Below are 20,940 nucleotides of genomic sequence, written 5' to 3' on the forward strand. Positions count from 1 at the left end.
AATTAGCTAAATTATGAGAGAGAACAACAAATATAGAACAATTTCTTAAAATTAGACAGAAACAGGACAGATTTACATGCAATCAGGAAACTGAAAACTTTACAAGTTTTAGGATCTAGGACTTCACATTTCTGTCGTGATCTAAGTATAAAAACTATTAAAAAGAATAGCAAAAATAAAAGCATTTATTTTGTGTTGTTACAAGTTAAATGCCACTCTGAATAGATGAGTTTTGAGAAGTGACTTGAATTTGGACAGGTCAGGACAATCTCGTAGGTGTTTGGGGAGAGCATTCCATAAAGATGGAGCAGCTATGGAAAAGGCCCTGTCACCCCAGGTCCGGTGCTTGGTCCTAGAGGGTATGGACAGTAGGTTAGCCTCAGAAGAGCGAAGGCTACGGGAGGGAATGTGCTGATGGAGCAGGTCGGTGAGGTAGGATGGGGCCTGATTATGGAGAGCTTTGTGAGTGAATAGAAGAATTTTGAATTGAATGCGTTGAGCAACGGGAAGCCAATGAAGTTTTTGTAGAACAGGTGTAATATGATCACGGGAGCGAGTATGAGTAAGGAGGCGAGCAGCTGAATTCTGGATATACTGAAGTTTTTTTAGGATTTTGTTAGATGTACCATAAAGGATGCTATTGCAATAATCAATTCTGGATGTAATAAAAGCATGAATCAAGGTTTCGGCGGCAGAAAAGGAGAGTGATGGACGTAGACGTGCTATGTTTTTTAGATGAAAGAAAGCAGTTTTGGTGATGTGATTTACATGGCGGTCAAAAGAGAGGTTGCTATCAAAAATTACACCAAGATTTCGGATGTTAGAAGACGGAGACAAAGTGTCATTATCAATGGTAATTTGAAAATTTTTTGTGGTTTTTGCCAGGGTTGTAGGACCTACGATGATCATATCTGATTTTTCACAGTTTAATTTGAGGAAATTAGCTTTCATCCACAATTTCATTTCAGTGATGCAATTTGTCAGAGTGGAGTGAAGTTCAGTATTAATGGATTTGGAGGAGATGTAAAGCTGAATATCATCAGCATAGCAGTGGAAATGTAAACCATGCCGACGTATGATGTCACCAAGGGGGAGCATATAAAGAATAAACAAAAGGGGACCTAACACTGAGCCTTGGGGAACGCCTTGGGACAGTGGAGCAATGGCAGAACTACAATTGTTGATATTAACAAACTGTTGTCTGTTTATGAGATATGACCTTAACCACAAAAGGGCAGTACCAGTGATGTTGACAGAGGATTCAAGGCGGGACAGAAGAATGGAGTGATTAATGGTGTCAAAAGCTGCAGTAAGATCAAGGAGGACGAGAATATTAATTTGTCCAGAGTCTGAGGAAAGAAGAAGGTCAGAATATCTCATTTCATCTCATTTTATTTAATCTGATCTCATGTAATCTTAAAATATCTGATCTAAAATAATCTAATATCTCATTTCATCTGATCTAATGAACATTTGACAGTTTCAGCTCTTATCTGAATGTAATAAATGAGACGTTTCAGGACGTTTTAGTATTTGTATATGAAATAAAAAAGAATAAATAATAAAAACTGATCCACAACATCACCAGTGTTGTGAATTCATTTCAGACTCGATATTTAATCAGTTCAAAAGAATTTTGCAGCATTAATAACAGAAATGATTTGAAATGAATTTTTAATAAAAGAACTGAATTAAATTTCTTCTCCTGGGTGAATCAGATGGAGATCCAGAGAGAATCCACACCGACGCCTGAGGACGACGACATGGAGATCATCACCATCTACATTAACAGAGAATTCATGAAGCAGGTCCAGGACTCGCCGGGGAGCGCCAACGTCCGTCTGTCCGATAGTGTGGACGAGAAGGTTGGGGTCACTAAGTCCACCATCAGCGTCATGTCAGAGGAGCTTAATGTGGCCTCCTCCCTGCTGACCGACTCCGTCCTGGATGAGGACGAGGTGACCAACGTCCCCCAAATTAAGGACGAGAAGGTTGGGGACGCTGAGTCCACCATCAGCATCATGTCAAAGGAGCTTAATGTGGCCTCCTGTCAGCTGACCGACTCCGTCCTGGATAAGATCAAGGTGACCAACGTCCCCCAAAATAAGGACGAGAAGGTCGGGGGTGCTGAGTCCACCATCAGCATCATGTCAAAGGAGCTTAATGTGGCCTCCTGTCAGCGGACCAACTCTGTCCTGGACGAGATCAAGGACACTTTTGGTCAAAAGGAGAAGAGTGAGAAATCCACCATGACTGACCCGATACCAGAAATCGATCCAACCTGCAGGAAGATCCTGGTTCAGCCGGTAAAGAAGCTGCCCGCTGAAGCTCCAGCTAAAGAAGCAATCTGTGAGTAACGGCTCCACATCCAGTTCTTCATCAAACCATCATCACCAAACCGTGTTTCATTCTTCTTCTCTCATCCAAAGGCACTGCAGAAAAGATGAAGAAGAAGAAGAAGAAGGACCAGATCCTGGGATTCTTCAGAAGATCCTGGCAGACCACGAAGAGGATCTTCAACAAGAGATCAAACATGGAGATCGTTACCAAGCAGGTCCAGGACTCACTGGGGAGCACCTACGTCCACCTGCCCAATAGTGTGGAAGAGAAGGTTGGGGTCACTAAGTCCAGCATCAGCGTCATGTCAGAGGAGCTTAATGTGGCCTCCTCCCCGCTGACCGACTCTGTCCTGGATGAGGATGAGGTGACCAACGTCCCCCAAAATAAGGACGAGAAGGTTGGGGGCGCTGAGTCCACCATCAGCATCATGTCAGAAGAGCTTAATGTGGCCTCCTGTCAGCTGACCGACTCCGTCCTGGATAAGATCGAGGTGACCAACGTCCCTCAAAATAAGGACCAGAAGGTCAGGGGCCCTGAGTCCACCATCAGCATCATGTCAAAGGAGCTTAATGTGGCCTCCTGTCAGCAGACCAACTCTGTCCTGGACGAGATCAAGGATACTTTTGGTCAAAAGGAGAAGAGTGAGAAATCCACCATGACTGACCCGATACCAGAAATCGATCCAAGCTGCAGGAAGATCCTGGTTCAGCCGGTAAAGAAGCTGCCCGCTGAAGCTCCAGCTAAAGAAGCAATCTGTGAGTAACGGCTCTACATCCAGTTCTTCATCAAACCATCATCACCAAACCGTGTTTCATTCTTCTTCTCTCATCCAAAGGCACCGCAGAAAAGATGAAGAAAAAGAAGAAGAAGAAGAAGGACCAGATCCTGGGATTCTTCAGAAGATCCTGGCAGACCATGAAGAGGATCTGCAACAAGAGATCAAACAAAGTTTCCCCCCTCTAATTTCCCCACAATCCCCCAAATGATATTCCCTCCTCAGCTATATAGCACATTCTCAGACAATTCTCCATGTAAGATCATTTTGGTGAGGAGCAGAAGATTCAGAACTTAAACCAGCTTTTTCACCTTCAGGACTTCAGCTTTTATCGACGTGAAAATGCCGTTCCCTTTACCATCCGCCTGGCACTGCTGCGTTCTGCCCCATGTTGGTCCCTCCAGACCTGGACCGGTCCATCTTGTTCCCTCTTGCTCCCTCTTGCTTCTTGGCTGAGAGCTTCGTGGTTGAGAGCTCCGGTGTACCGGAATGTTCTCCGGTGCTCTTAGGGTCGGGGTTGTCTTAAACTTCTCTGTGCAGGATACGATCGCTGTTCCACAGACTTGGTTCCATCTTGGTACCAGAAGTCCTCATGATACCAGAGTCTGTGGTTCCTGGTAGAGATGGGAGGATCGATCGGCTATGTATCGAAATCGGCCGATTTTTTATCAAAATATGCGATCGGCCGATATTTCCTAAATTCAGCAGATCCGATCGTGTGATATACAAACATCATCTCCATGTTAAGCTTAACAGCTCAGTGGATTGATCCAGACATTGAGCTACAAAGCTCCAACCATCGTATCACCATTCAACAAACATCGCACTTTACAACCTAAAATAACATAATTAACGTTGTGCATCATACATACGATGGAATTTTGCCGATTGAAATATTTACTTTAAAAAGATAATTCAACCCGACCCCATCTAAGTCAATTCTATGAGCACATTATATGAACTCGTGGTTCACTTTGGTAAATCGTAAGCGGTTCTTGCTTTTGATGTAGATGAGAGCAGAAAACGTTACAGAGCCAATCGGAGGCAAAAGTTTATTAGTTACTAAGTTGGTTAGTTCAGGATCATTTGCAGTGACTGACAGAAAACTTTTAGCTCCACAGACAGAACGACTCTACACACGCGAGACAGATTGGTAATAGCGGTTTAATGAAGCTTTTTAATGTAAGAGAGTCACACAGAATGTTTCTGTAGTAGCTGGTGTTTATTTAAAACCACGACATTAATTAATTAATTAATTAACACGGAGAGATAACTGAGAAGAGAAACGCTTCGCATAAAATGAATCGACTCGTGAATCACTTATATCAATACTGCGAACAGATCGTCTCTCTTAAAGACACACACACACACACACACACGTGGCAGCATTTGGCACCGGTTTATCTTCACTGTTTCCCTATTTCAAGTTTTTTTCAGACTGAACTGGATAACATTAAACCTGCGTGTGTGGTCAGTTAGACTAATGAAATATGTCTCCTGTGGGTGAAAAAATAAATTGCTTTAGTTTAAAAAGTAAACCCCCCGTCAACCCCCCCCCCCAATCCGAATCGGCTATCGGCCTATCACCCTCAAAGAAGATTAGAGATCGAAATCGGTGCCAAAAACCCTGATCGGTACATCTCTAGTTCCGGGTGCTTCTGAGAACTGTTGGTTGCTCGTGGTGGTGGTGTTGGATTTCAGAAGGAATTCTGGGACTTTGTGAGCTGAGCTTGATCATCTTAGATGTTGGGCTCCCCCAGTACCAGGATTCTGGCTTCAACACCTCAAGTGTTGGATTTCTGAAGGAATTCTGGGACTTTGTGAGCTGAGCTTCATCTTCTTAGATGTTGGGCTCCTCCAGTACCAGGATTCTGGCTTCAACACCTCAAGTGTGGGATTTCTGAAGGAATTCTGGGACTTTGTAAGCTGAGCTTCATCTTCTTAGATGTTGGGCTCCTCCAGTACCAGGATTCTGGCTTAAACACCTCAAGTGTTGGATTTCTGAAGGAATTCTGGGACTTTGTGAGCTGAGCTTGATCATCTTAGATGTTGGGCTCCTCCAGTACCAGGATTCTGGCTTCAACACCTCAAGTGTTGGATTTCTGAAGGAATTCTGGGACTTTGTGAGCTGAGCTTGATCATCTTAGATGTTGGGCTCCTCCAGTACCAGGATTCTGGCTTCAACACCTCAAGTGTTGGCTTTCTGAAGGAATTCTGGGACTTTGTGAGCTGAGCTTGATCATCTTAGATGTTGGGCTCCTCCAGTACCAGGATTCTGGCTTCAACACCTCAAGTGTTGGATTTCTGAAGGAATTCTGGCACTTTGTGAGCTGAGCTTGATCATCTTAGATGTTGGGCTCCTCCAGTACCAGGATTCTGGCTTCAACACCTCAAGTGTTGGCTTTCTGAAGGAATTCTGGGACTTTGTGAGCTGAGCTTGATCATCTTAGATGTTGGGCTCCTCCAGTACCAGGATTCTGGCTTCAACACCTCAAGTGTTGGATTTCTGAAAGAATTCTGGGACTTTGTGAGCTGAGCTTCATCTTGAGAGATGTTGGGCTCCTCCAGTACCAGGATTCTGGCTTCAACACTTCAAGTGTTGGATTTCTGAAGGAATTCTGGGACTTTGTGAGCTGAGCTTGATCATCTTAGATGTTGGGCTCCTCCAGTACCAGGATTCTGGCTTCAACACCTCAAGTGTTGGATTTCTGAAGGAATTCTGGAACTTTGTGAGCTGAGCTTGATCATCTTAGATGTTGGGCTCCTCCAGTACCAGGATTCTGGCTTCAACACCTCAAGTGTTGGATTTCTGAAGGAATTCTGGGACTTTGTGAGCTGAGCTTCATCTTCTTACATGTTGGGCTCCTCCAGTACCAGGATTCTGGCTTCAACACCTCAAGTGTTGGATTTCTGAAGGAATTCTGGGACTTTGTGAGCTGAGCTTGATCATCTTAGATGTTGGGCTCCTCCAGTACCAGGATTCTGGCTTCAACACCTCAAGTGTTGGATTTCTGAAGGAATTCTGGGACTTTGTGAGCTGAGCTTGATCATCTTAGATGTTGGGCTCCTCCAGTACCAGGATTCTGGCTTCAACACCTCGTGTTGGATTTCTGAAGGAATTCTGGGACTTTGTGAGCTGAGCTTCATCTTGAGAGATGTTGGGCTCCTCCAGTACCAGGATTCTGGCTTCACCACCCCATACAGAGCATCATCAGTTATCTCAGCATCGTCATATTCTTGATGTACCTGCTCAGCATGTCTTCTACCCTGTGGAACTCTTAGATCTGGAAAATTAAATCATTTCCTCTTGGGGGCAGAACAGAGCTCCGTAGCAAATAAAGCCGAAGACGTGACGCCCGCTCCTTACCCAGGTTCTGAAACGAGATGTGGATCTAGCTGAGAACGTGAATATCTCCGGCCGGCTGCTTCCTTCTCTTCCCTTTCCCTTCTTCTCCATCAATAAAGCTGGTGTCAGATGAATGCTGGTTGTAGGAATCGTGTTTGTGATGAGATTTTACACACAATCATCTAGAGCAGGGGTATTCAACTAAAATTTAAAGGGGTCCAGTTAGAGAAAATTTCTTGAAGCGAAGGTCCGAAATGTTTAACTATATATATATATATAATGTAAATATATTGATATTTACATTTACATTTTCAGCATTTAGCAGACGCTTTTATCCAAAGCGACTTACACAATGAGCGGAACACAATGAGCAATTGAGTGTTAAGGGCCTTGCTCAGGGACCCAACAGTGGCAACTTGGTGGTGGCGGGGCTTGAACCGGCAACCTTCTGTTTATTAGTCCAGTACCTTAACCACTATAACATATATACAATATAGTATAATGTAGCCTAGTAGTTGTATCAACATCTGCATGTTATCAATAACTGTCAAATCAAATGTCTGTTTATTTATTAGGATTTTAACGTCATGTTTTACACTTTGGATACATTCATGACAGGAACGGTAGTTACTCATTACACGAGATTCATCAGGTCACAAGGTTATATCGAACACAGTCATGGACAATTTAGTATCTCCAATACACCTCACTTGCATGTTTTTGGACTGTGGGAGGAAACCGGAGCACCGAAGGAAACCCATGCGGACACGGGGAGAACATGCACACACAGAGAGGACCCGGACCGGACAATAAATTGTGTTCCAGTGGGAAGTAAGAACAGAAATGAGTCTCTCCATCATTAAATGCTGTAATTTCGCTGTACACGTTTCTTTTTTGGAGAGCGCCATTTGTCTCCTGTCTCACTCGTCTTTTTCTCAACTTTCTCCTGCACAGTTGTCTGTATCTCTCCCTTAATTTTTTCTACATTCGCTATCTTTCTTTTAATTTCCACCGTCTTTTCACATGTAACTCGCCTCTAACTCTCTCAACTGTCTGCACTGCAGTCGCAGTGTTTACCGGCTGGAATGCACAGACTTGATTGGCTGAGTGGTGTCAAGTGATTGGTTCTCATCCGCTAAACCGCTACCGTAAAGACTACAAAAGCTGCGCCGGTTAAAATAGAAGCGCTCCGTCAGGTTTCAAATCCTAACTTTCTGTTTTGGCTATAGGTCCGGGTCCGTATGGGACAGCTTCTGGGTCCGGACCCGGACCGTGGTCCGCCTGTTAGTGACCTCTGATCTAGAGAATCGAATCGAACCGTGAAGAAGCTCAGCAGAAGCTCAGCAGTGGATCCGAACCAACATTCACAACAGAGACTTTCATTCATACTGAGATTCTTCAGGTTTCTTTTAGGTTTTAATTCTTATAAAAAAAACAGAAGCTGGAAAAAGTCAAATAAACACAAAGAAACTAAAACATAAAAGAATGAAAAGATTTTCTAGTAAAGAGGTGTGTGTGTGTGTGTTTTCTGCCTTTTGCTCAATTAATCGGACCCACCACAACCCTGACCAGGATAAAGCAAACAGAATAAATATATTAAAATCACCTCCTGGTTTCTACACTCACTGTCCATGTTATCAGCTCCACTTACCATATAGAAGCACTTTGTAGTTCTAAAATTACTGACTGTAGTTCATTTGTTTCTACATGTTTTGTTACCCCCTTTCATGCTGTTCTTCAATGGTCAGGACCCCCACAGAGCAGGTATTAGATAGATAGATAGATAGATAGATAGATAGATAGATAGATAGATAGATAGATAGATAGATAGATAGATAGATAGATAGATAGATAGATAGATAGATAGATAGATAGATAGATAGATAGACAGACAGATACTTTATTGATCCCGAAGGAAATTAGAGTCCCAGTAGCATTGTACATCAAATCAAATCAAATACACACTATAAAGAAAAAATACAACAATATAAATTCGAAAAAAGTACAAACACTTTGACAGATTGAATGTAACCTGAGTTTTACATATACTGCATAGCAGTGGCGGCTGCTGGTCTTTCAAAGAGGGGAAGCTCATTGTCGGCTTACATCATAAAATTTGTCAATTTATTTACACATAAATTCTGCCCTCTGTTCCTTTTACAAGAAAATGGCCTGAAATGGGTTACAGCAGTTTGTCTTTCGACTTCACTTGCAAAATCCGCGATGGGACTGAAGCTCCTAGTGATTAAGTGACTAATGAAGTGTATTGCTTTGGCAATACGAATGTCCCTATTTGTCATGCCAATAAAGCCTCTTTTGAGTTTGAGTTTGAGAAGTGACGGTGTAGCGCTCAAACTAGCTGTCAATCAAAACGGGATTCAGCGTTTCGACTGATCCTCCAATCATCTTGCAGAAGCTCAGCGTCCACACCCGCCCACAGCTCCATTCACCCCCAGAGACGCTCAGCGTCCGGGGGCGGGACAAAATCGAGGCATTTATCCAATGACCGGCGAGTTTCGAAGCAATGAAAAAAAAACCTCAACGCAGTCCCATAGAAGTGAAGAGACGCTCAGCTTCTGTGGGCAAATGCATCTATACGGGAATGTATGAGTTAAGTTAAGAAAATCGAGTCGATTTGTGATAATTAGCTGATTCTGAACGAACTCATCCTCGAGATATACGTATTCTAACGCATTTGTAGTCAATGAAATGTTAACACAACTGTACATATTTGACCATTTAATTTTGGACATTTTAGGGGAAGCTGAGCTTCCCTTGCAGTCTTAGAGAAATCGCCACTGCTGCATAGCTACAGAGCAGTTATAAATGATGAGGATGGATTGAACAAAATAACCAAATGGAATGGAATTAAAAGTAAAAGTGCAGGAAGGTGCAGTTCCAAGTATACAGTACACGGTCCAGATTAAATATAGATTAAATATTAAATATAAAGTGAAGTGATAAGTGACAAGTATTGCACATTGGATTGGGCCAATATAGCCATAACTACAGGGGTTGGACAAAATAACTGAAACACTTGGTTTTAGACCACAATAATTTATTAGTATGGTGTAGGGCCTCCTTTTGCGGCCAATACAGAGTCAATTGGTCTTGGAAATGACATATACAAGTCCTGCACAGTGGTCAGAGGGATTTTAAGCCATTCTTCTTGCAGGATAGTGGCCAGGTCACTACGTGATGCTGGTGGAGGAAAACGTTTCCTGACTCGCTTCTCCAAAACACCCCAAAGTGGCTCAATAATATTTAGATCTGGTGACTGTGCAGGCCATGGGAGATGTTCAACTTCACTTTCATGTTCATCAAACCAATCTTTCACCAGTCTTGCTGTGTGTATTGGTGCATTGTCATCCTGATACACGGCACCGCCATTGGATGCACATGGTCCTCCAGAATGGTTCGGTAGTCCTTGGCAGTGACGCGCCCATCTAGCACAAGTATTGGGCCAAGGGAATGCCATGATATGGCAGCCCAAACCATCACTGATCCACCCCCATGCTTCACTCTGGGCATGCAACAGTCTGGGTGGTACGCTTCTTTGGGGCTTCTCCACACCGTAACTCTCCCGGATGTGGGAAAAACAGTAAAGGTGGACTCATCAGAGAACAATACATATTTCACATTGTCCACAGCCCAAGATTTGCGCTCCTTGCACCATTGAAACCGACGTTTGGCATCGGCACGAGTGACCAAAGGTTTGGCTATATCAGCCCAGCCGTGTATATTGACCCTGTGGAGCTCCCGACGGACAGTTCTGGTGGAAACAGGAGAGTTGAGGTGCACATTTAATTCTGCCGTGATTTGGGCAGCCGTGGTTTTATGTTTTTTGGATACAATCCGGGTTAGCACCCGAACATCCCTTTCAGACAGCTTCCTCTTGCGTCCACAGTTAATCCTGTTGGATGTGGTTTGTCCTTCTTGGTGGTATGCTGACATTACCCTGGATACCGTGGCTCTTGATACATCACAAAGACTTGCTGTCTTGGTCACAGATGCGCCAGCAAGACGTGCACCAACAATTTGTCCTCTTTTGAACTCTGGTATGTCACCCATAATGTTGTGTGCATTGCAATATTTTGAGCAAAACTGTGCTCTTACCCTGCTAATTGAACCTTCACACTCTGCTCTTACTGGTGCAATGTGCAATTAATGAAGATTGGCCACCAGACTGGTCCAATTTAGCCATGAAACCTTTATTATGCGGTAATGCTGCACGGAATGTGTTTTAGATTTTGAAAATGTATGTGACAGAACTTCTCTTTTAAAATCCGTAATAAATGGTAGTTTTTTTTTAAAACGTTACTATTGTAAAACAAGCTAACGCTTGTGTAAATAGACTTTATATATATGAGATAACTTCATTAGTTAAATAATATTATAATTCTTTAGACGGTGTTGGTCAGTTTTCTCATTATAAAAGCCTTTATGGAGTCTCACTGTATATTCCTATGGTTTATTTTACTTTACAAATAACATTCTTTTTGACGTTTAGACGTTTTTTTCATCTAGTGCCATTGTTTGGCCTCTTGAGTGCTGTTCCAAAGGTTGTGCAATTGTGATGAGTAAATTTTTTTTTTCATTTTGAACAAAATCTTGGTGGTTGAACTGAGATTTTAATGTAAATGTAATGATTTAACACTTAAAAGTATATGTTTGAAATTTATATAAACAGACCACAAATGTGTTTCTCTAAATTGAAATGTGGATTAGATGTTAGATTTACTTGATTTCTATGAAGTAGTTAGTTTAAAAAAAAAAAAAGTTTAAAATTATTTTAAATGAAATAATATAATTTATTTTGTACTTTATAGGTATCCTCCAACTTTGCTCTGAGTGCTGTGTCAAAGGCTCTTTAGTGGTGAGCATTATTATTCAAATGCATTTGTTGGTTTACTTGTTCCACAGCATGACTGATGCTATTCATCTTAAAAAATGTGCTAAAAGAATTGCAAGAATATAGATAATTTCTATTTTTTTAGATGCACATCATTGTTATGTACTTTTTTCCAACAGCCCTGAAGTGAGTCTTACTTTCTTTAAGGTTCTAATGTTCATTTTTTTGTTGAAACTGAGACAACAAAAAGGTCTTAGAATATTTTTATTTGTTACTTTTTATTTTATTTCAGATACCGAATTCACTACGAATTTGAAGATTCTAAGACAAGGGTTTTAGAATATTTTTATTTGTTTTATTTTATTTCAGATACCGAATTCACTACGAATTCGAAGATTCCAAGACAAGGTTTTGGAATAATTTAATAAGGTATCCGAATTTGTTACGAATTCGAAGATTTTAAGACAAGGTTTTGGAATAATTTATTCTCTGGACTGTGCAAACTAGAATTTGTGTAGGGTTCCGAATTCACTTAAGAATTCGAAGATTCTAAGACGAGGTTCCCAGGTTTATAGGAACCTGAAGATTCCGGAATATATAAATACATAGGTATTAGCTTAATGCATAGAAATTACGGTACTGTCCAGATACTAATGATAAAGGTGTGATGTTAATATTATTTATAATAGCGCTAAATGATTACTCTATTATTAATATTCTATAATTAATATTACTAATTACTAATACTATCAATCAAAATATAAAAGAGAAGGGGAGTGACTTAATTGAACAGTTTATTGAACTGGTGTGTTTGTGTGTCTGTGTTGTATGTGGCAACATATGTTTGATGAAGTAAGATGTAGGAGGAGTTAGATACTAGTGTTGCCTTTGTTGTTTGTGTTGTAATTGTGTGTTCTTGTACTAACATTTTTCATAAAATTTTAAATAAACTGTCCAGGTGAACTTAAGAAGTACAATGGGTAAAAGTAAAAGGAATTTAAAAGTTTGTGGAAAAACAAATACATGTTTAAATTAAGATTCTGTACACACATTAGTGTTATATTTATGTAAAAACTATGAAAAAAATGTTGTTTTACATTTTGCAAGGTGGGCAGAGAAAATGGGTTTTTAAGAAAAAGGTGGTTTTAGTAAAAGACAACTAAAAGAGTTCAAATTAAGTTAAAATAAAAGGAATGTGCAAGTAGGGAAAAGAAAAGACGGTATAAAAAAAGTGAAAATGAGAAGAAGGAACAGAGAAAGTGTAGGGACAAACTTAACCAAGTTATGTGTTAAGTAAAAGTTACAGGTTAAATCTCATCTGGACTCCTGCCCTGCCAGAAGGAGAAAGAACCAGGAAAAGAAACCAGCAGCAAATGGAGGAAATACAGGAGAAGCAATAGTGTCAGCTCCCCCAGCATTCTATCCTGAGGAGCCACAGAACCAAACTTCACCTCCCCGTTAACATTCAGCTGTTATCATCACAAGCAACACGTTCTGGCCTGCAGTTTTGGAAGCAGATGACAAACTCACCAGTGGGGGCAGACAAAATGGGAAAGGTGAATGTGATTCTTCAGTTGCTGTATACGGAGTTTTGGTCCAGCAAATATGATTTTGATCAACAGACTATGGACTATTGCTGATATCAGGGATGAAATGACACATATAACCATCCTGAGGAAAAGGCTCAAGAGGATGAGTGACGTAGACTGGAGTATGACAATGATGGAACGTACAGAGATGTGGTCAGAGGACTACTGGGAGGAATAAGAACTGTGTTTCCAGTAAAGATAACAGCTTGCATACAGGAGGACAAAGAGACTGTGCAGAATTATCCTGAACGACTGGAAAAGGTCCATAGTATTGATATTGGACTGCTGAAAAAACAAAAAAACAAACAAAAAAAAACTTCTTAAATGAACTGAACCAAGCAACAGAGACAGAGGAATAGGAAAATCATCATTTGCAAGTGCTGTGTGTTACACCTGTGGCAGAACAGGTCACATTGCAAAACAATACAGGATGGACTTACAAACGTTTATTGACAACATGGCCTGTTTTCAAATGTGGATTAACTGGACATTTTGCCAAAGACTGTGCACAAACTATACCTGGTTACAACAACTGAGGGCTGGAGTCCAGAGAAAGAGGCAACCTGATCAACAGATGAGTAGTCATACACCCACCCAATATTTTATTGTGATTATACCAATATGATACATACACCTAGGTATCTACTGGATAGCTAATAGCATGTATAGAGATTTCAGATTTTTAATAAACTTAGGAGCAACCTACTAATGTATTCATAAAACATAACATTCTACTCATATATGTTTTAGTAACAAAGAGTTTAAAAACATCAGTTCCTAATTTCTGCGATCTGTCCTATGAATCTTATGGGGAGCTATCTTATGTGTGCCTTTTGGAATTAAATTGGAAACAATGCCTGGAGGTATCACTATTTCTGTAAAAGACAGGGTCTGATCTCTTCTAAAGCTGGGAAAATTTTGCCAAAATTGTCCACTTAATTGTTCTGAATGGAAGTTGGTAGCTGATGTTTTGACACAAACAAATAATCATTAAACTTTTTGGTTAGGGAAAGAATTTTAGCTGGTGGGATTAGACTTAAATGTTTTGCATTGTACTGCTTATTTGCATAAAGGACCAGATTAAGTTTTTGAGCGCTCCTGGTTTATTGACCAGTGTACATCTAATTTTTGATGGAGATTTTTATTTTTCCTTTTCTGAATGGAAGTCAGTACTGTTTTTTCAGTAAAATTGAAGCGATGCATGGATAATTGTTTTTGACCGCGTTTGGAATAAGTTTGGCCAGTTTTGTGTTTAATGACTGTGATTCCACTAGCCACATTTTTTGATTACACCAAAGATAGGTCAGTGGAAAGATAAATATTATGTAAATTTGGAAAAAGGGGCTGCACCGGTGCAAATCAAACCAAAATTAGATTACAGATCATTCTTCATTCGTTGCTAAATGCTAACATTGTTTTCAAATAAAAAAAATAAAAAAATGATGCCCCAGAGAAACTTATCCCTAAGTGCAATAAACAGGCAGTAAATTTTGTTATCTCTGGAGCATCTGGGATCCCAAAATCTGTGAACTATTCTCAGCCAGGTGTCAAATGATAGCAAATGGTTTTTGATCTAGCTAAGGCCTTCTTTAACATTCCTTGGCACAAGCATAGTTAATTTTGAGTTGCATTTAGTTTTAATGGAAAATTCAGACACCTTTAAAAAAAAAAAATTTTTGGATGATGATTTTTTTTTCAGGGTAAAATGATATTTACATACTTGACATACTTTTCTGAGTATGTGCTCTTTTTGGTGCCATTGTGCTCTTTTTGGTGCCATATTTTTTATTTTTATGTTCTTGAGGCTCTGTTATGTGACATTGGACCTAAAAGCCCATAGTCATATTCAAAGGACACCTGAAGCTAAAAAAGTTGTTCAAGAAAGGTGGACCATGGTTTTTGTCCTTGTACAATTTCATGGTGATAACTTAGTAGTTTTAACTTTCTTTTTGTCTGCTGCAGAAAAGGCTGTAGTTATACCATGTGATCATGAGGGTTACTCATATCTAAACCCTGTTGGTGCTGAATGATGTTTTTGTTTTAACTAAAAGGAGAACTTTTCACTTATCAACTTAACAGTGATTGAATAAAAAACTACATTGTAGTCCCTAAAATAAACATTATTCTCATATGCCTTAATGTGCTTAATCCCACGCTCTTTTCACTAATTGCAGGAGATGGTGAACCTTGTGACTGTATTATTCTAATCTTATTTCTTCTAGGCCTGATTAGAATACTGAATTGGAGCTGTTTGTGGATAGAATTGCTTCCACGGATGCTGCAACAGACAGGAAACAAGTGGGCTTAGCTGAAATTTTAACACGTGATATTTTTATATCATTTGTCCCTCCTATCCAATTTATTGGCTCAAGCTGCTGAACTACAGGTTTTAATGACAGCTTATAGAAAGTGAAAGCAAAACTGCTTACGTGTTTATGAACTACGTGTTTCATAGGAATTGAACACAATTGTATTTGATGAGAGAGAGGTTTTTGACTAGTTTTGAAAAATGCCCACCATTACCTTGTTGCATAACTTGTGGATGCAGTTCTATGGCCCAAACAAATGACTGTTTGTAAATGTTAATGTTTTTTGTCCCAATTTCACAGGACAATGCCAGAGTTGACAGTGCTGACAAAGCAGCTGCACACCGCCACTGCTTACTAACAAACTATTAGTTTATAGGTCCAGATCACACCGGATTTTGATTTAACTAACATTCAATTTTGTGTTTTCCAACAGGAGAAATACATTCAGAGGGAAAACATGCCTTCCTAAATTACTTTACTGTACTATACCAAATTGACCCATGTGTAGGACCATGTGTCAGAGAGAAAAAAGGGGGAGGGAAACACCAATTAAACAATTTATGCAAAACTAAATTTGCCAAATGCAACAAAGGCTCTTAGTGCAGGACATCCTGTCTTTGATAAACCTTCTGAACTGAGATACCACTGTGTTTATCACCCAGCTATTAGAGGAGCTGTGGTTAGGGAAATGGGCACTGTTAAAAAAAAATATATATATAGATATAATAGTAATAATAATAAAATAAAATAAAATAGACTAAGTGCTGAAACTAACAAACAGAGGACAAAGGCCTTTTCAATAATTCTCATGCAGATGAGGATGAGATAAACACCGAAACATGGCTTTAGGCCTTTTGAAATTCTATTTGGATGACCCCTACACAGGCATAGGATCAAATAATTCTGAACAATTAAACACAGGCCAAAAGGAAAATGTAATGCTTGGTTACTGTCACTTTGCTTTCTATTCTGAATTTTGTTCACAGGAAGGTGAAGGATTCTTTACCCAAACCAGCTGAGGGACTTCTACATAGCCTGAAACCGATGGGTAGTGGTGAATTGTGAATTATCTCAGATGAACCGGGTAGAACATGGAAAGATGGACAGGATTATTTCAAGTGCTGCTAACTGCTTAGACTGCGGTTCGAGTAGCTGAGAGAGATTCCTGGATTCATTGTTCACACTGCAGGAAAATTCACACACCTGATCTAAGCAGTTAAAGATGACTACTACGATTTACATCTGTACATTGTATTTCTTATTTCCTGAACAAACTCAGTAATATTTAGTTACCTTAAAAAAAAAAATTGTGCTGGATTTTATGTATATAATAATTTGTGTATATATGTATATATGTATTAACTTGTGTGATTTTAATTGTTGTAAGGTTTATGATGTGTATGGGGTAATTTAGGAGCTAACAAATGGTTTACAACTGAAGTTTACGACTGGAAGGTAACACCAGGGACAGGATTCACTCATGGGGGGTCTGGAATTTACAACTGGGCTCGTTTTTGAAGTTTATACATCTGTTTCACCCTGGGGGGGTCTCTTGATTCTCTTGAACAATGCATGGGGAATTAGTCAATGGGATACGAACTGTATGTATTTGATGTTGAAAGTATAAAAGACACAAGTGTTAACATCTCGAGGAAGGTTTTGTCAGATCTGTTCTGAAGCCTTCCTGCCGGCGTTACGTTCTTAAGAATAAAGGGTATTCTTAATTCCTAAGGCAAACTGGTCTGGTTTGGTTATTATCGCGGAAAAGTATTTTCGCCACGACAGTACCAAGAGCTGTTCCCTGATGTCCGAATTCTACCGAAGCACCACTATCTTGAGCACTATCCTTCAGATGATAAGATGTTTTGGACCAGTAGTTGCAGTTTGGACAATGCGATTTGAAGCCAAGCATGGCTTCTTTAAGAACATTGTGCAACACACCAGTTGCTTTAAGAATATACCTCTTACTTTGGCTTCAAAACATCAAATGATGATTGCTTTTCACATAAACTCACCATCCTATGGTACATCTAGCCTAAATGTATCTAATGTATCCACAGTTCCAGTTGATGTACTGAAGGAGGAAGTGGCTGAGGCTATTAGGCTAAAATGCCCTAGCATGTCTGAAGTTCATCTTGCCAAGAATGCATCAAGTAGTGGCATAGCCTACAGCAATGGCATGATAGTTGTCCATGGATCAGCAGGTGGATTACCAGAGTTTGCTGAAATTATTCAGATGTGTGTAATACATGAGAGTCTGTTTTTTATTGTAAAAGTTCTGTGTGGGTGGTACAGTGAACACTACAGAGCCTTTGAACTAAGCTTGTCCCCGTCCAGAGAAATAAAACTTGTGGCACTCAGTGAACTCACTGACACATATCCACTGGCCTGTTACATGGTTGGATCAAGCCGTATGGTGACCTTAAAAAGGCATATCATTATTAAAGGTTGGTTAACCCTCCCCAAAGTTGTCATTAAAAGTGTTCTGTTTTGTACATATATGCAATTTTGTTGGCTTGTGTGATCTAATGAACTCCAGGGCTAGGTTGCCAAGAGCTCCCAGTAGGGTCTCCCAAGGTGAACAGGTCTGGAGTGAAGATCCAAACAAACACGATCCATATTTCGCCCTTATGAACCCAAAGGAGAGCACACTGTGTGCCCTGCCCAGGAAAGGGTTACCAGGACCTACCCCTGGAGCTTGGCATGGGGGTAGTGTCCAACAACGAGTTTCTGGTGGCTAGGCAGCCCATTTAACCCTGGCCGAGCTCAACCCAAAAAGGCAACGTGGGAGGATGTTGTGGACCCACTACCCGCAAGATCCAGATTAAGGGTGTGGTGCAGTGTTTGTTGGGCACAGTGTGGGGGAAGGGGCCCCTGGCAGAAACATCTGGGTTTTTTGCTTGCCCTATTGCCACCATGACCCTAAAAGGATAAGTGGAGTAGTTGATGATGTTTTATGATTTGACTACAAAATAAAAGCCTGGGCTAGAATCAGTTTAAAAATGAGAAACCTGACATCCTATTCAATACATGGTTGTTTCAATACAATAAAAATAAATAAATAAAATAAAAAATCTGATTAACCTAAAATAATAAGTAATTATGCTTTAACCTAATCAGAGTTATCCTGGGTGACAACAGCAGTCAGAGGATAACTTTCCAAAATGGACTTCCTGAATCTATTAAAGAACTTGTTGATGAGGTACAAAGACAGTGTGAAGTTCACTTTAATTTTAGGCTTCAATTTATGGATGCACTATTTGGAAATGAGTTTATGAACCTTACTTCAATTGATGAAGTACAGGATAGAGGGACAATCAGAGTAATTCCCATAAGTGACGCTTCAGCTCCCCACTGTGCTAATATCTCTTTTACCTCAGCTACTGCCCATCGCTCGGTTGATGAATCCTCATCTCTGTCTAGTGTTGACACAGATATACTCTCTTCACCAGTCATCGTCATCAAGCTCTCGGTCATTTTGGCCTAAAATCTTTCATGTTCCTAAGTTTTGTTATGATGCAGAGTTAACACTTCATCAGGGCAATGCAGCTTACAAGGAAAATGGTACATTGCTTATTCCAGATCCAAAACTGAAGTCAAACATTCCTGACGGCCTGGTGCAAGAAATAGTTACGTTTATGTCACTGATAAAGAGTTTAACACTGTTGGAGAGGCCCTCATCTCAAAGCATCCTTGCCTGACTGAGAAAGGCTCCCTCACTGGATTTGCTGGATGGAAAGCTAGCTTGAAGAATAAACTGGCAATCTACCGCACTCACTTGAGAAAGCTTGGGTGTCCAGAGGTGACAATAAACTCTCTTAAGCACAAACCAGAGGGCAAATCAAGTGCTGCTTTTGGCATAAAAAACCTAGGAGGTCTGAAGTGAACTACTGTCCCTCCTATCCTGCTGGAGAATCTGTTAAGAGCCTTGAGAGTGTGATAGTTGAGCTTCTTTCAGATGTTAAGAAGAAGAACAACAGGGAAGTACTGAGAATGAAAATGGAAAAGACATTTGCATACAGGAGACATGAAGTGGTTCGTGATACACCAATGATACAAGACTTTCAGGCAAGATGGCCAGCACTCTTTGACGTAAGCGAGGTATGTAATTTATAACATTCTACACACAGAGATGTTATGAACAAGCTAAAACAAAAGCTGTTTGTATGAAGCCTAACTGTTGAGCTTTGCCACAAAGCTAAACATTTGGCATATTTTTGTAAAATTATCTGCTGGCTGCTTGACGGCCCCCCTTAGTTTTAGACAAATTATCGTCATTATGTAGTCCGCTTATGTGCCCAACAAACATGTGGCCAACAAACACTGCACCACACCCTTACTTTGGATTTTTTGGGTAGTGGGTCCACAAGATCCTCCCATGTTGCCTTTTTGGGCTGAGCTTGACCAGGTTATGTGGGCTGCCTATAGCCACCAGGAACTCCCCGTCGTACACTACCCCCAGGCCAAGCTCCAGAGGTCATAATACTAATTATTTGTGAACTTTGGAACTGCTGTACAAATTAAACTTAAGCTTCCTCTTGCTTATAGTAAATAAACGGGTGACAAACGTTTTCATTGTATTTCTTTCCAAATTCCTGCTTCACAGCACATTTATGTCTAATCATTCTTGTTTTTAGATAAATGCTGAATTTAAGCGGATTACCACCATGCCCCTTCAGTCCAGATTTCTCTCTCAGTTAGATGTGCACTCTGAGAAACTGATGGTTCTGTTTAAAAAAAGAGGAGGACAAATAGGCAAACACCTAGAGAGCATCATAGCACCCATGGCTCAAGTAAGAATGCTTCCTTGAAAAAAGTACTGCTTTGTTGATGTAGCATTTGATTAAAAGGAAAAAGACTTTAAGCAAACAACTTGCTCTGCTTATTCCCTTTGAATAGAATGATGATGTTGATTTAGGACGAGAATGTATCATCAAGGCAATTTGTGTGTACCTCAACGAGGATCCAGAAAACCTCTTTAGAGAGTATGTGGTGAGTACTATTTTTGAGGTTCAGATGCCCAGATATTATCTTTAATATTTTGTAAACTTTACAATGTCTATTTATTGAAATTCTATATCAGCCAAGTCAGATATCAATATTGTAATGATGGGGCTGTGACAGTATGGATTTTTACTATGGTGAAAAAGCAAAATATGCCTGCTCTTTGGCAATTTATTGCCAGTGACTTGTTAGCATGTAAATGAATATGGGTAATAAAATACAGTAAATAGAATAATAATTCTGATGAGAATATTGCAGTTGAAATCCATTTTGGGGCCCAGTGCGATCATTCACAAAAATGTGTAGGCTGATTTTATTATTACTTTATGTTATTTATTTATGTAATTTAGATGGATTGGGGTGTTGAGTCACTTATTAAATCTCATCTTTAGATTTTGATTGATCCTGTTTTTCTGAGAGCCGGTATGTCTCAGATGGGCGGGGCAGCCTGTTATATAGTAAGAACCTGTTCTTTTTTGTTCTGAAAATTTTTGTTTATATTCCACATGAAATTTAAAACAATTATTTATTTATTTGTTAAATAATCTTTATTATATCTTGTTTTTACCTAGAACAACAGTTTAATAATATTCTACTTTATCTTTGATTCGTTTGTATACATTAAATGTGATATTTCACATAGATTTTACCACAATTCTACCTTACTGGTACTTCTATATATTTTTTTACTGGCACAGTAGGTAGTGTGGGTGCCACTCAGCTCC

General features: G+C 40.0%; 2 long non-coding RNA genes across 2 annotated transcripts; both read left to right on the top strand.

The window, feature by feature from the left end:
- Nucleotides 1-3,039: 3,039 nt before the first annotated feature.
- Nucleotides 3,040-7,948, top strand: LOC134319738 (uncharacterized). Its single transcript, XR_010013564.1, has 3 exons — nucleotides 3,040-3,095; nucleotides 3,176-3,385; nucleotides 7,037-7,948. It is a non-coding gene; the product is annotated as an uncharacterized LOC134319738 (long non-coding RNA).
- Nucleotides 7,949-19,210: 11,262 nt separating this feature from the next.
- Nucleotides 19,211-20,197, top strand: LOC134319739 (uncharacterized). Its single transcript, XR_010013565.1, has 3 exons — nucleotides 19,211-19,312; nucleotides 19,849-20,004; nucleotides 20,111-20,197. It is a non-coding gene; the product is annotated as an uncharacterized LOC134319739 (long non-coding RNA).
- The last annotated feature ends 743 nt before the right edge of the window (nucleotides 20,198-20,940 follow it).

This window comes from Trichomycterus rosablanca, chromosome 9, assembly GCF_030014385.1.
Source record: "Trichomycterus rosablanca isolate fTriRos1 chromosome 9, fTriRos1.hap1, whole genome shotgun sequence".
Taxonomy (NCBI): domain Eukaryota; kingdom Metazoa; phylum Chordata; class Actinopteri; order Siluriformes; family Trichomycteridae; genus Trichomycterus; species Trichomycterus rosablanca.